Raw genomic sequence first — 14663 nt, 5'->3', positions numbered from 1 at the left:
TCATTCTATTACATTAAGATAATTTACAAGTCTACTTTGCCTATGTAGATATTGCTTTAGAGCATTACATTGTGCTCTAGAATTTCAAGGCTCTGAAATTATTTTCTACTTTTTTAAGAGTCCCAAAATCAAGTTGTTTTCTGTTATTTTTAAAAATTTCACAAGTAAATTGAATTAAGTTGGATGGACCTCTGTCTTGGGAGAGCTAAACCTAAGTGGTCACATAAAATTCAGACTATGGAGGCCTCAGGAGGCTAATTTTGAAGTTCCAGCAAGGTGAAAGCGTAGCACAGAATTATCAGAGACCTCCTAATAATGATAATAATGAGAACAGCTGTCGTTTGGGGGGTACTTATTAGGTTTTGGACTCTTTATATATATTATCCTAAGGTAATCAATTGGGAAGGTAGGATACAATTCAAATTCCTTTTCTTTGCATAGAAGAGCTTTCAGCATATCATAGCAACAACTTAGCTTTCTAGTTTTAGTTTCCATTCCTCTGCTATCAATTATCTTATCTGGTCAGAATAGTCTATTTATGGTTTCCTACAAACATACCATGCATTTTTTTGGAAAAAAGTTTTATTCACATCAATTCATATAACCAAGCAATCCACCTATGTACAACTTGGGGCTCCAGGGTGGCTCAGTTGGTTAAGTGTCTGCCTTTGGCTCCAGTCATAATCCCAGATTCCTGGGCTTGAACCCTGCATTGGGCTCCCTTACTTACCAGGGAGTCTGCTTCTCCCTCTCCCTCTCCTCTACTCCTCTTTCTCTTAAATAAATAAATAAATAAATAAATAAATAAATAAATAAATAAAATCTTAAAAAAAGTGTATGACTCAATTTTTTTTAGTATATTTATAGAGTTATGTAACCATCAGCACAATTTTAGAATATTCTTGTTACCTCCTCCCAAAAAACCCCATACTCATTAAGCAGTCATTCCCTTTCCCTCCTCTACCTACCCTTCCATAAGCTACTGGTCTACTGTCAGTCTCTATAGCTTTGCTTAGTCCTGTCATTTTTGTTTTTTTTTAAAGATTTATTTATTTATTTATTCATGATAGACACACACACACACACACACACAGAGGCAGAGACACAGGCAGAGGGAGGAGCAGGCTCCATGCAGAGAGTCCGCCTCAGGACCTGATCCTGGGACTCCAGGACTGCGCCCTGGGCCAAAGGCAGGCGCCAAACCGCCGAGCCATCCAGGGATTCCCAGTCCGGTCGTTTTGAGTAAATGCAACCATACCATATGTGGTCTTTTGTGATTGACTTCTTTCACTTAACATGATGTTTTCAAAGTTAATCCATGTTGTAGCATGTGCTATAATTCATTTCTTTTTATTGCTAAATAATATTTTATTGTATGAATATACAGTATTTTTAATCCATTTCCATTCATCAGTTGATGAACACATAGTTTGTTTCTACTTTTTAGGTATTATGAATGTGCTACTATGAATATTTATGTTCAGGTTTCTGTGAATACATGTTTTCATTTTTCTTGGGTATATACTTACAAGTATAAATCCTGGGTCATATATGGTAACTCTGTGGTTAACCTTTTGAGGAAGTATGAGACTGTTTTCCACAGTAGCTACACCACTTTACATTCTCACCAGCAGTTCATGAGGGTTATAATTTCTCCATGCTCTTGCCATTATTATTATCTGTTTTTTTTTATTATATCCATGCTAATGGGTATGAAATGGTATCACATGGTGGTTTTGACTTGTATTTCCCTGGTGTCTAATGATGTTAAGCATCTTTCCATATGCTTATTGATCATTTGTATATCTTCTTTGGAGAAATATATATTCATATCCTTTACCATTCTTCAAAATTGATTTGTGTTTATATTTGTGTTTATATTATTGAGTTATGAGTTCTTTATGTATTCTAAATAAAAGTCCCTAATCACTTATATAAGTTTCAATATTTTCTCTCCTTGTGGGTTGTCATTTCAGTTTCTTAATGATGAAACACAAAGGTTTTTAATTTTTAATGAAATCCATTATGTCTGTTTTTTCTTTTTTTCATGTGCCTCTATTATCATAATTAAAAAGCCATTGTCTAATCCGGGGTCATGAAGATTTACCCCTCTATTTTCTTCTAAGAATGTTATAGTTTTGTCTCTTACAGTTATGTCTTTTATCCATTTTGAACTATTTGTGTGTGTGTGTGTATGTGTGTGTGTTTGTGTAAGGGATGGGGAGGAAGGCAGAAAGGGTCAGAGAGGAGAGAGAATCCTAGGCAGGCTCCACACCCAGCACAGAGCTTGACACAGGGATCCATCTCACAACCCTGAGATTATGACCTAAACCAAAATCAAGAGTTGGATGCTTAACCAACGGAGTCACCTAGGCACCCCACTAATTTTTGTGTATAGAGTGAGTCAGGGGTCTAATGTCATTCTTTTGCATATGGATATCCAGTTTTTCAGCACAGTCTTGCATTTTTGAACTTCTATTTATTCCCATAGTCTCTTCTTTCTTCTTCTTGGCTGTTGAAATCCTTTGAGTCAGCTACCTTTTGCTTCCTATGAGTCCTTTGACCACCTTAATTTAAATTGATTTTTCTCCTTTAAATTGTTATCTTTTCATGGGTATGTACCTTTTCTCTCTGCATAACTAGAGCAAAAAACTATATCTTATACCCTCTGTGACCTACAAAGTATCAACTGATCAGTGTCCCTTAATGCCATTGTCAAAGTCAGTGGAAGACTGGAAGAGTGATGGGCTTTGGTCCTATAGTTTTGACATTCTTAGTTGTTTCATATGTGATTATGTTTGAGTTGCAGGAGATTATCAGAGATGTTATAGCTAATTCATGTTGATATTCTGTAGATTCTTATGACCTGACAATTATGTTAAGTACATTATAAATTCTAGCATCTACTGCATTTTAAGAACAAACAATATTGGCATTTATATAAAGCTTTCAGGGTTTGGTAAATAATTGTCCAATATTTGCTTTTGGTGTGAAAGGAATTTGGGAATAAGGTTTCTTTTTCATGACAAATTCTATGTGTTATTATGAATATCTAATATACTTTTACCTTAAATGATTGACAGAATGAGACACAGTTTTTGTAACACTGTAGACTGGTGAATAATATTCTGCCCATTGGTATTATTTTGTTTTTTTCTTTTTTTTTTTAAATAAAGATTTTACTCATTTATTTGAGAGATGCAGAGGTAGGGACAGACATAGTGAGAGAGAACAAGAACGGGAGGAGATGGAGAAGCAGGCTCTCTGTAAAGCAGGGAACCAGATGTGGGGCTCGATCCCAGGACCCTGGGATCATGACCTGAGCCAAAGGCAGACGATTAACCAGCTGAGCCACCCAAGCTCCCCAGTATTGTTTTTTTTTTTTTTCCTGAATTATACATTGGTGACCCTTCCATTTCCAGATTTAATAAAGAAATGTCTGCCATTTGGTTCCTCTATGAGGATGTGGTTTGGGGAATAAGGTGGTATTTCATGAGAAATTCTGTCGGTTGTTTTGCATATCTAATATGCTCCCTTTAGTGATTGATAGAATGGGATGTGTCATGCACATATGGCAAATCAGTATATTTTACAAGGTGTACTTGTCTTTTTCTGAGACTTATAATACTGAACCACCCACCTCTACAGAAACATGAGAACAGGTTTTCTTTTCTTTCAAAGATTTTTTATTTATTTATTCATGAGAGACACAAAGAGAGAGGCAGAGACACAGGCAGAGGGTGAAGCAGGCTCCGTGGAAGGAGCCCAATGTGCGACTCGATCCCGGGAGTCCAGGATCATGCCCTGAGCTGAAGGCAAACACTCAACTGCTGAGCCACCCAGGCGTCCAGAGGACAGGTTTTCCATGAGATAGTCTTGGGAAGGTGACATCCACAAGTTGTACGTTCCTTGATACTTTAAAATCCAGGAATCTCACAACTCCATAATATATGAAATACTCCTAGATATAGCTAGCTCCTTTCCAAATGGCCAGGGGAGCCTAGAAGAGCAAAAGAGAAGGTCTCTCAACCAAACAGTCTCTCAATAATGTCACAAGATTTTTTTGCTTAGGAAATTGAAGTTGTCTTTTTGATACTATGGCTTTTCATTGCATTTCTTGTTCTGCTGGAGGTTTCTAGAACATAGTGCAGTGTTAGTAACTGCAGATTACTTCTTTCCTTACTCCTTCTCGAAGATATTAGAATGACTTGGGTGATCTGATGGTTGATTCAGAGACGGTTGTTTTATTATTTCAGATTGAGTGGTTTAAAAAGACAATTTACACAGAATTACCCTCAAAGTGCATGTGTGAGTTTAGTATATGTTGTACTCTGCATTTTTACAGGATGTGTGCAGTGGCAATTTGTACCCTATAATAGAGATGAGGTATCTGGTTTCTCAAGGCTAGCCTCTGAGTTAATTAGATGGGACTGTCTTCCAGATGTGTCAGATAGTTCCAGGCAAATAGTAACTATTTATAGTTGCTTCCCCATTGGTGCCAGAAGTAACTTTGTTTTCCCCTGAGTTCCCTCTGCATTTATCTGTCTCTTGCTGCTCTCATCACCTTCCACCCCCTGTTGTAGCTTAGCTCTAGCTATCTACCTTATCTCCTTGCTTCCTTTTCACATAGTTTGACTCATGATGTTCACTTAATAGATGTGGTAATCAGTGGTGTTGGACAGCAAATATTCCAGCTCTTAGCTTTCTGGGCAGTTGATAGGATTACACTTCCCACCACCTTTGGCTACGTGACTCGCTTTGGCATAGAAGTAATGCATATCACTTTCAGGGGAAAGATTTTTTTTTTTTTTTTTTTTTAGGGGAAAACTTTTAATAGCCAGTGTTCAACTCTACTTTTCCTTCCTCTTAACTGTGATTGTGTGATAGGATGAAATCTGAGTTGCCAAATGACTTCCAAGACCAGAGGCCCCTGAGGACCTGCAAAAAACATGTAGTTTGAGTAATAAATATATTTTTAATGCTTTAAATAGCTGAGATGTTGGGGTTGTTTATACACATCATAACCTAGCTTGTTTTGACAAATGCACCAAACATGTACTTCTAATATGATAGACACCAGCTATCAAACCCTTGAAATAGAGCTTGTCCAGTTAGATGTACCATGTGTATGAGACACATACTGAATTTTGAAGAGACTTAGTATGAAAAAAAAGTATGTAAAATATTCTATTAGTAATTTTAAAATGTGGTTTACATGTTGAAATGATATTTTGGGTATAGTGGGTTAAATAAAGTATATTATTTACATTTATTCCACTTGTTGCCTTTTTAAGAGGTTATACATGTGATTGCATTATCTTTTTGTTGGACAGTGCTGCACTGAACCATAAACTTATTGAAGACAGGAGCTCTATCTTTCACCCTTGCTCTCCTACGACATTGCACAGTATCTGGGATATGGGATATGTTAAATAAATATAAGGTTAATGAGTGAACTATGTATAGTTCACTCCATTTATATTTAGTTTAACATTAAAAAATAATGCTATCTTCATCATGAAGCTTATTTGTATTTTTCTGTCTAATAATTTCCTCTTTTAGTTCCTTTAGCTAAAGAATAAAAATGCTCAATATTTTTAAACCATCAGAAAATTGAATGCTATGCTTTTGTGTTATGTTTGTGTTAATGTTAATGTTTTAAAATGTTTCACACTGCAAAAATCCTGGGATTATGGCCTAATAGAAATTTGAGCATGGTTAATCCTAATGACCAGCATTTTTTTTTATCATTGTAAAAATAACCAAGTAGTCCTGTTTGTGTAGTCATATTGTGACCTTTATTTATTTGCCAATGTCATCCATTTCTGTTATTTATATAATGGTTTTGCCCTTTGTATGAGGCCTTATGCTACAAATCAAAAGGAAATAGGGAGAAACAGAGACCCTTAGGACCTTCTGCAATATCAAATGTGAATGACTTCTCATATGAGGAAGCAAGGCTTTTAGGTTCTAGATGAATGAGACAGAAAGCAAAATAGGTAGTGAAAGGAGCCCTCAAAATAACATGTCTTGGGATGTCTGAGTGGCTCAATAGGCAATAGTCTGTCTTTAGCTCAGGCCATGATTTCAGTGTCCTGGGATTGAGCCTTGTATCGGGGCTCCCTGCTCAGCAGAGACTCTGCTTCTCCTTCTCCCTCTCTGCCCTTCCTCCCTGCTTATTCTCTCTCACTCTCGCTCTCTCTCTCTCAAATAAATAAGTAAATAAAAATCTTTATAGAAAAAAAGTAACATGACTTCAAAAAAAGAGGGGAGCATAGGGAATATACTCAGTGATATTGTAATAGCATTGTATGGTGACAGATGGTAACTACACTTGCCGTGAGCATAGCATAATTTAGATTTAGGCTTAAACATAGATGTATCAAATCACTATGTTGTATACCTGAAACTAATGTAACATTGTGTGTCAACTATACTTCAACAAACAAACAAACAATCAAAAAATAAGCTGAAACTTTTAGGGGAAAAAAAGTGAGTGGAGGAAGCACAAAGTAACAAATATGCTGGAAAAAATAAGCACTTAATAAATTATAGATCTTGGCATAAGATTGTATGACCCTAGAGGGAATTATGGAAGGACATATACTAGGCTGTTCCATTGGCTAAGGAGGCACAGGGGAAGGAGAGATAGATGCCTCCATCAAAAGACTGTAGAATAAGCAAGGACTTGTCCACAAACCAACTTATAAATAATTTGCACAAAATCCTATGTTATGTGTGCATGCATAAAAAGACATATGATATAGTGGTTACCAAAATATTAGTGATAATTCTCTTTCCAGGTGGTGGTTGAATTTCAGATAATTTTACTTTCTTTGTTGTACATTTGACTTTTTTCCCAAATGGGCATTTTGTATAATCAGTAAATAATCTGATTTAACATCTTCACATATATGACAAAGTTTTAAGGTTAGCACAAAGTTTAAGGATCCAATCAGAAGTTGTCTCTATTATTTGTATTCTATTGAAATGACTGGCTAGTGATTATAAATTAAAAAAAGAAGTGATTAGAAATGTATTAAGTGAATGTATTCATTTTGATTACCAGGGACTCTTTTAAATGCACCTATTAATAAGTGTGGTAGCCTCTTCCATGAGTTAGGCTTCAATTTCCTTCCTAACTGACAAAGTGAAATAGTTGGTTCAGATTATCTTATCTGAAAGTGAACAAATCTTCGGAAAGAAAGAAAATGCTTTTGTCAGATTATAAAGGACTTGGGAATTATGCCATGAGGGCACATGCTGAGTAATGTCAGTTCTTGAGGCAGGGTGCCAAGTTTTGTCAAAGAAAGGCAAATATGGGGTTTGTTTCGCAATATCTGGAAATTTTGGAACTCTAATTTCTTGGAAAATCTTTCCAAGATAAATTTGGTGTGAAGCCATTCTACTTCAAAAAATTACATATAACAAGAGGAAAGTAAAAACAAAGTGCAACAAGATGTTAGATGAGAAAAGGAGGTTTTTCTTCCCCCAAAGAGATTGTGACCTTGTTGAATTCAATTATGCATCTGACAACCTCATAGGAAACATCTTCATAAGGTTAATTTTGCTGAAACTCGTGAGCAAGGACAAAGTAAAAAAAAAAAAAAAAAAAAAAGCCTATCAGTACACTTTTCTTCATCTTTAAAAGTGTACAAAAGATGAGGTGTTATGTATTTCAATAGCATTCTGAATCTCTAGGTGATCTTGAGCAAGTCATTGAAATTTTCTGGGTCCCCTTTTTCTCATTTGTCTTATATGGAGGATTTGGATTGTAAAACCTACTATGTTTTCTCCTAGGTTTTATTTTTTAAAATATATTGAAACTATTTTTATGATTTTTGACATATTTATATACTATTTGATATATATCAGTAATTTTTTTTTTTTTTTTTTTTTTACATTAAGATCTGGTTCTTCTAAGATGTGAAAAGCATTGTGGGTGAGTTTATAGCATTGCCTAGAACTATGACTTCCCCCAAAGTCTCTTTGAGTTTTCCACAAACTTTGAAAGCCTTTGCTTGGTTGCCACAGGGTCATGGTCATTGACAGGAAAAATCCAACCAATACAAGATGGCTATACAGACTTGGAGACTCAGAAATATTCACTCCATCTCAGGATAAGTATCCCTTGCCCTCAAGTCTTCTTGGACCCACCCTATTGATGGTGACTTTGCCTGTCTTGGGTGGGAAATTTGCTCAGGTTCTTGAAGAAACACAGTCTGGGCCTTTTTATCAGGCAAGTTCCAGCTGCTCTGAGAGGTTCCTAACCAGAATAGTACATGTAGTTGTGTATGGCTTCTATGAAGCCATAGAAGGCAATAAGTGCGTTTTGCTCTAGAACCATTTCTTTCCATTCCTCATCATCAGTTTTAGAGCTGGTAGGAGTCAATCCAGCAGATTTTTGAACTTTTGAATTGAAGATAAATTCCAGGTGACCTTGAGACTTGACTGTCTGCAGTAGGGTATCTTAAGCCTGTCTGATGTGTTTACCATACTCCAATTGAGGAAAAGTTTTGTATGGTTTATTCATTAATTCTACATTATTGAGTGTCTACCAAATGCCATCTTGGTGACACCAAAATGAAAAAACAAAACAGGATAATTCAATAGAGAAAGGCTAGGAGATACTAAATAAGGGACTAATTAAGATTAAGACAGCTTCATTGAGGAGATAGCATTTTTTCCTTGGTGAAAAGAAGGAGCCAGCCATAGAAAGGTCTGCTGTTAGCATATTTCAGGCAGAAGGAGTAGCCTCTGGAAAGGTGGGGATGAGCTTCATATATTCAAAGAACAGAAAGAAGGCCAGTATGGCCAGAGTGCAGCGTGCTGGAGAGAATGATAGGATTAAGATCACAGAGGTGGGCCGGTATGAGGTCAGGTAAGCCTTGTAGGGAAAAGTTTGGATTTCCTTGTAAGAGCATTGCAAGGGTTTAAGCAAGAGAAGGATATCATTTGATTTTTACTTTTCTTGCTTCTTCTGGCTGTTTGGTGAAGAATGGGTGATTGAAATAGTATGGAGGAGGATTAGGGAGTTTGTAATCCAGTGATCCATTTAAGAGATGATGGTGACTCAGACAATTGAAAAGGAGAGAAATGTCATGGCTTTGGGACATATTCTAGGGGAGAGTTCATGGGGCTTGTTAATGGATGCTTATAGGAGAATAAGACAAAGCACAAATCAAGGATGATTCCTGTGTTTTAGGCTTGAATAACTGGGTGGTTGGTGGTTCCGTTTACTGAGGATGAGAAGATCTGGAGAGGGAGTGGTTTGGAAGCATATAAAGTGTTCTGTTTTTGCTGTTAAACTTGAGCTGCCCATTAAATATTGAAAGGGTGATGTCAGAGAGGTCGCTTGGACTCCCATGGAAAAGCCCAGACTGGAGATTTAAATTTGGGAATCATTGGCATTGACTTAGTATGAATTGTGAAAAGCTAGATAAAATTATAAACCAGCCCTGTAATTTATCTTGAGTGTGTGCTACTTTCAGTTAGGAAAAAAAAAATCTTTTATAGAATGATATGATAATTATTACTTATTGCTTAGGCTTTTTATAATAGTTGATTATCAGACAATTAGAATAACCACATCACTTTTATCTGATAATTAGAGTTAATTTGCAAGTACTGATAATAGGCTGACTCACTGAATAAACAAAATACAGAGCACAGTTGGTCTCTGTAATCATGTGAGTCAAGTTCCTCTTCATGTCTTTATAGGCTCAGAGTTGCTGAATTCTTGAGAATTCAGAATTTTCATTGGTAAGCCAATGGCTTTATTGTTTAATAACATTGTGTACTTCAGGAGAAATGCTTTTGGGGTAATTCTTACCACCCTGCCCCCCCCCCCCCCCCCCCCATCTGAACTCTACCCTTGAAAGCTCTTTGTACCTGCAGGCCTAGAGGCTTGCAAGCTAGCTGTGATAATAGAGATGCCTCACTGTATTGAGTGTCCACTAAATGTCTGTCATGACGCCGGGTGTTTTGTGTAGGCTAGCTTGAAATTTTATTAGATGCCCTGAAATGTTGGCTTTTTTTTTTTTTTTTTTCTATTTTAGTGGTGAGTAAACAAAAGCTTAAGGTCACATGGCTAGTAAGTGGCAGAGTCGAGATTCACCACTAGGTCTGGTTCCAAACAATTTACAATTTTTATTCTACCAAGTTTTTCAGCTACCAAAATTCCCCTTATTCTCCTAGCGCTGTTTTTCCCTACCAACTCTTTTATATCTTTCTAGCCAACTACCCAGTTAGCTACCACCCACATTTCTCTTTTTAAAAATGGTCACTGGAGATGCACATGCCCACCCTCTGATACTTCTGCTTTCTATCTATAGATTTCAGCGCCTGCCGTACCTGCTTTCTCCTCAACTATGCCCTTTTTCTACACTCTGGAATTCTATGAGTTAAGCAAACTTCACATTCTTTAACCTTTCCCTTCAACATTTCCCTATACTCTTGCCAAAATTGAATCTTGGCCTTATTTTAAGTTATAAGTTCCTTAGCCAAATTCGTCACTAGTGGTCACTTCTTCCACTTTCTCTGGTTCTCAGATGGAGGAGCAGGGGTCAGCAAATTTCCTGCTTCCCATCATACCCAGACTATTGTTTGCTCATTGTTTCTCAAGAACTTGTGTTTTGAACTGTACTCTATCATTGTATACCACAGTTTTCCTATCTTGTATTCAACTCACACCTCCTGCATGCTTGTCACCCCATTGAGAACCTGTTTTTGCTGACTTCTCTCATTCTTCTAGCATCTGAAGAACCTGATAATTTATCTGCTGTTCTAGTCCCTGTCTCCACAGATCTTTGGCCTCTAGACTTTAAGCAACTTTATGACACTCTTGCTCCTTATAGACACTGCTGCACTTGTCATCTGAAATGATCTTCTCAGATGATATTGGTTATGGTTTTACCTCTTTTCAATCTTCTCTCCTATTGAATATTGGCTGTATTCTCATTGTAACAGCTCCTTGCCCTCTCTGTTGCCTGGACATGTCACATTGGCCTCACCTGCCTTCCTATCCAAATGGACCTTTTGGCCCACCATTTAAACTCAGGGCTTGCTAGCTTTATGGCCTTCAGTTTCTGGTTCCCATGTCTTATTTTACTGGCTCTGCAAATCTATAATTCTGAGTAGACTCCACCATCTGATTTCGATACTCCTGCTCTCATATAACTGAGCTAAAAAAAAAAAAAAAAATTCAAACCCTTATTTTTTTTTTCAGTAAGAAAAATTCATTATAACATTTTAGCACATAGTCAAGAGTCTCACGGTTGGTTAAATCAGTGATTCATAACAACATCGAACACGTGGGATCTTTCCATTCTCCCCAAACCTGTTGCTCCTATTAGGTTAGCTTCAGTGTAACTGGTTATCTTTATGATTACAGCACAGCTGCTGCAATTTTGAGGGCCAGAGAGAAATAGCACTTAGCAGAAAAATTGGTCTGATTGATCTTGCCACAATTATCAACCTACTATTAGACCTATGGCTCCATTGCAATCTCACTGCTGATTAGTTCCCACATATGTTCTGAGTTTTTTCCAATCCCAATCCAATCAAGCCCCACCCATTTTCTTTTTTTTTGCCTCAAAATTTTCTCCCTTATCTGTTCTATTGCCAGTACCATTTGGCCCTTTCCATATCACTTCATTTTACCTACCCCTGATAAGTGACTCTTCCTGAAGCATGGTGCTGAGTATGTTACCTTTTTCAACCCACTCGCAATGAATCCCTCAAATTCAGATTCCTTTGTGTGACATTCAAAGTCCATTACAACCTGACCCTATACTACATTTTCAATCTTAACTTCCATTACTCCTGTTCATGTACCCAATGAGCCAATCAGACTGAAAATTCCTGATTATTCCTTCAATGCTCCCAGTTTTTTCCACCTCTATTTTTGTTCCCTTTTTCTGAAGAATATCCTCTCGACTCTGCAAATGAAATTACCACACACTTAAATGAAATTACTACACACACTACTACACACACTAACTCCAGTGTCCTTACTGTAAAAGCTTTTCTGATTTCTCTCATTCCCAGCAAGAAATTGTAGTCTTTTCTGAATTTTGAAGTTGATTATTTTTGGTCATTATTTTGTATGATTATTTTTACATACTTCCATATTAATTGCCCCGTAGCCCCAGTTTTCAATATTTCTCACTAATATTATTTGAACAATTCTTCAAGTGTTTGGTGTTTGCTTGTTTTAGTTGTTGTTTAGACTTTTTTTCTGGCCTCTGATCCTAGTTTCTGTTATGTGCTTAAAGGACATCCGGCTTTGGGGCCCTCTGGGACTGTACATAATTTTGCCTGGAAAAAGCCCAAAACACTATAATGAAAATTGTTCCCCTGGGTATTTAATTCTATTGATATGAGGTTGTTTGTGTCTTTTCAGTATTTATTGATGATTTTATTTATTTATTTGAGAGAGAGAGAGAGAGAAAGGAGCAGAGGGAGAGGGACAAACAGACTTCATGTTGAGAGTGCAGCCCAACACAGGGCTGCATCCCACGAGTCTAAGATCATGACCCTGAGAAAGCAAGAATCAGATGCTCAACTGACTAAGCACCGAGGTGCCCCTGTTTTTACAGTTTTAATATAATACAGTGTTTTAACTAATATATATATATCAAAAAAGATTTAAACAAGATTAAAACAAGTATTATCAAGTTAACATTGAGGGGCCCAGTTTTTTAAAAACATCACTTAACTGTATTGATCTTGCCTTTAAAATGTCTGTGAAATCAATTTCCTTCTCTCCATTCTCACTGCTGGTGCCTCATTTCTGATGCTCACCACCTCTCTCTGCCACTAGCTTCTTACACTGCTGTCTACAGAAGAGTTGTCTCCAGCCCAAACAAATCTGGTGATGCTGCTTCTCTGCCTATACACATTTTCTGATTCTCTGTTGCTTCTAGAAGTTAGTCCAAATTCACTTGTGAGACTTTAAATTCCCTTTAGATTCCCAATTGCCTTCCTTATGATCTTCTGAGGTCTGAAATACCCTCCTCATTTCTTACCCTTGCCAATTCCCATCGATCACTTAAGGCCAGCTCGAATATCATCTTGTCCGTGAGACTTTTCCTGCCATCCTCAGAGACTCGTTCCTTTTCTGTACCATTTATTCATTTCATTCATCTGTTGAAATCCAGGTGGTGAAAAATGCTGGTATATAACACATGTCTTTATTTTATTGTATTTTTTAAAAAACAATATTTCAAGTTTTTTTTTAAATTCTAGTAACTAACATGTAGTATAATATTAGTTCCCATCGAATTTAGTGATTCCTCACTTATGTATAACACCCAGTCTTTAAATATGGTCTATATGAGGCTGTACAGAGAAAAGTGCAAGAAAATGACAGCATAGAAGGAATGGAGGGGATCAAATTTGAAACCCCCCCCAATGTATTAGAAAGAAATACTTAGTGCCTGATTAGATGTGGTGAAATGCAGAAAGTGGAAGAAGATAGAATAATCCTTAGATTTCTGTCTTGAGTGACGAAGTGGGTATATGAACATCCATAGAGATAGGAAATAAAAGGAAAGAGCAGGCCAGGTGGGTAGTGTGGGTTTAGTTTTGATGTACCTTTAAGGTTTCTGAGTGGACATGTTCAGCACACAATAAAAGATGTGGATTAAGAGCTCAGGTGAAATAAATTTTTGGTTTGGGGAGTTCCAACAAACAGAGGACAGGTGATGGCTGGGCAGGGTCATTTCTGAACTTACCAGGTACTTGCTTTATACCTGTCTTTTGTTTCCATACCGTATTAGAATATAATTATCTTTTGGTATGATTTGGTTCCTTCATAAAGACACAGACTTATTAATCTATCTGATATCCTATCACATTCTTTTGAACATAAAAATTTCATTTAACATGAGAGAATGAATATATGAGTTCATTCAGTTGTGCCTTAATCATGAGTGAGAGAAAAATGTAATCAAGTTATTTAGTAAATAATTTACTGAGCACCTTCTATGTACTGGGCAGTGTCCTAGACACTGGAAATACAGCAGTGAAAATGACAGTGGGGGGACAATAAGAAAGTAAATAAACAAGCCAATAGTTGGTAATAGCTAATACCACAGAGTTTTTATTATGTGTCAGGCCCTGTTCTCAGCATTTATCATGAATTTAAAATGTTAATCCTCACAAAATCCTATAAGGCAGTTGTTAATAAATTCTATGAGGGGAATTAAATAGAATAGTACAGAAGCAAGTAACTCAGGGGTGGTTAGAATGGTCAGAGAAGGCTCTGTGAGGTTACATTTGAGCTGAACTGTGAAGGAGCCAGCCATCAGAAGATCTGGAGGGAGGATATTCTATGCACAGTGCAAGTAAATTAAAAACCTTATTATTTTTTAGTGTTAAAAGAACAAAAACTTTTCTTAAGCATTGAAGTTACATTCACTAACCTTCAAATACACCACATCTCCATCCACCTACAATCAATCAAACCAGGAGTAATTCTTTCTGTACAATGTAAGGTTTGGGTAAATGATCTTCCAAGGTACATTAAATCACCTGCTCAACTCCTGTGGGTGGGAATTGTGGAATTATGTCTTACCTTTCTAAACACTAATGTATCACAAATATGATCAGGAAAATTATAGGAAAACAAATGTAGAGAAATGATTCTGATTTTAAAGTAG

The 14663-nt window shown here is 36.7% G+C and overlaps 1 protein-coding gene across 1 annotated transcript in view; it reads left to right on the top strand.

The window, feature by feature from the left end:
• The window catches only part of PLCL1 (phospholipase C like 1 (inactive)), a 328672-nt gene that overhangs the window by 147955 nt on the left and 166054 nt on the right, over positions 1-14663 (top strand). The window lies entirely within an intron of this gene.

This window comes from Canis lupus, chromosome 36, assembly GCF_048164855.1.
Source record: "Canis lupus baileyi chromosome 36, mCanLup2.hap1, whole genome shotgun sequence".
In the NCBI taxonomy this organism is placed as follows: domain Eukaryota; kingdom Metazoa; phylum Chordata; class Mammalia; order Carnivora; family Canidae; genus Canis; species Canis lupus.
Note: the sequence above shows the minus strand (reverse complement) of the source record. Positions and strands in the feature narration are given on the sequence as shown.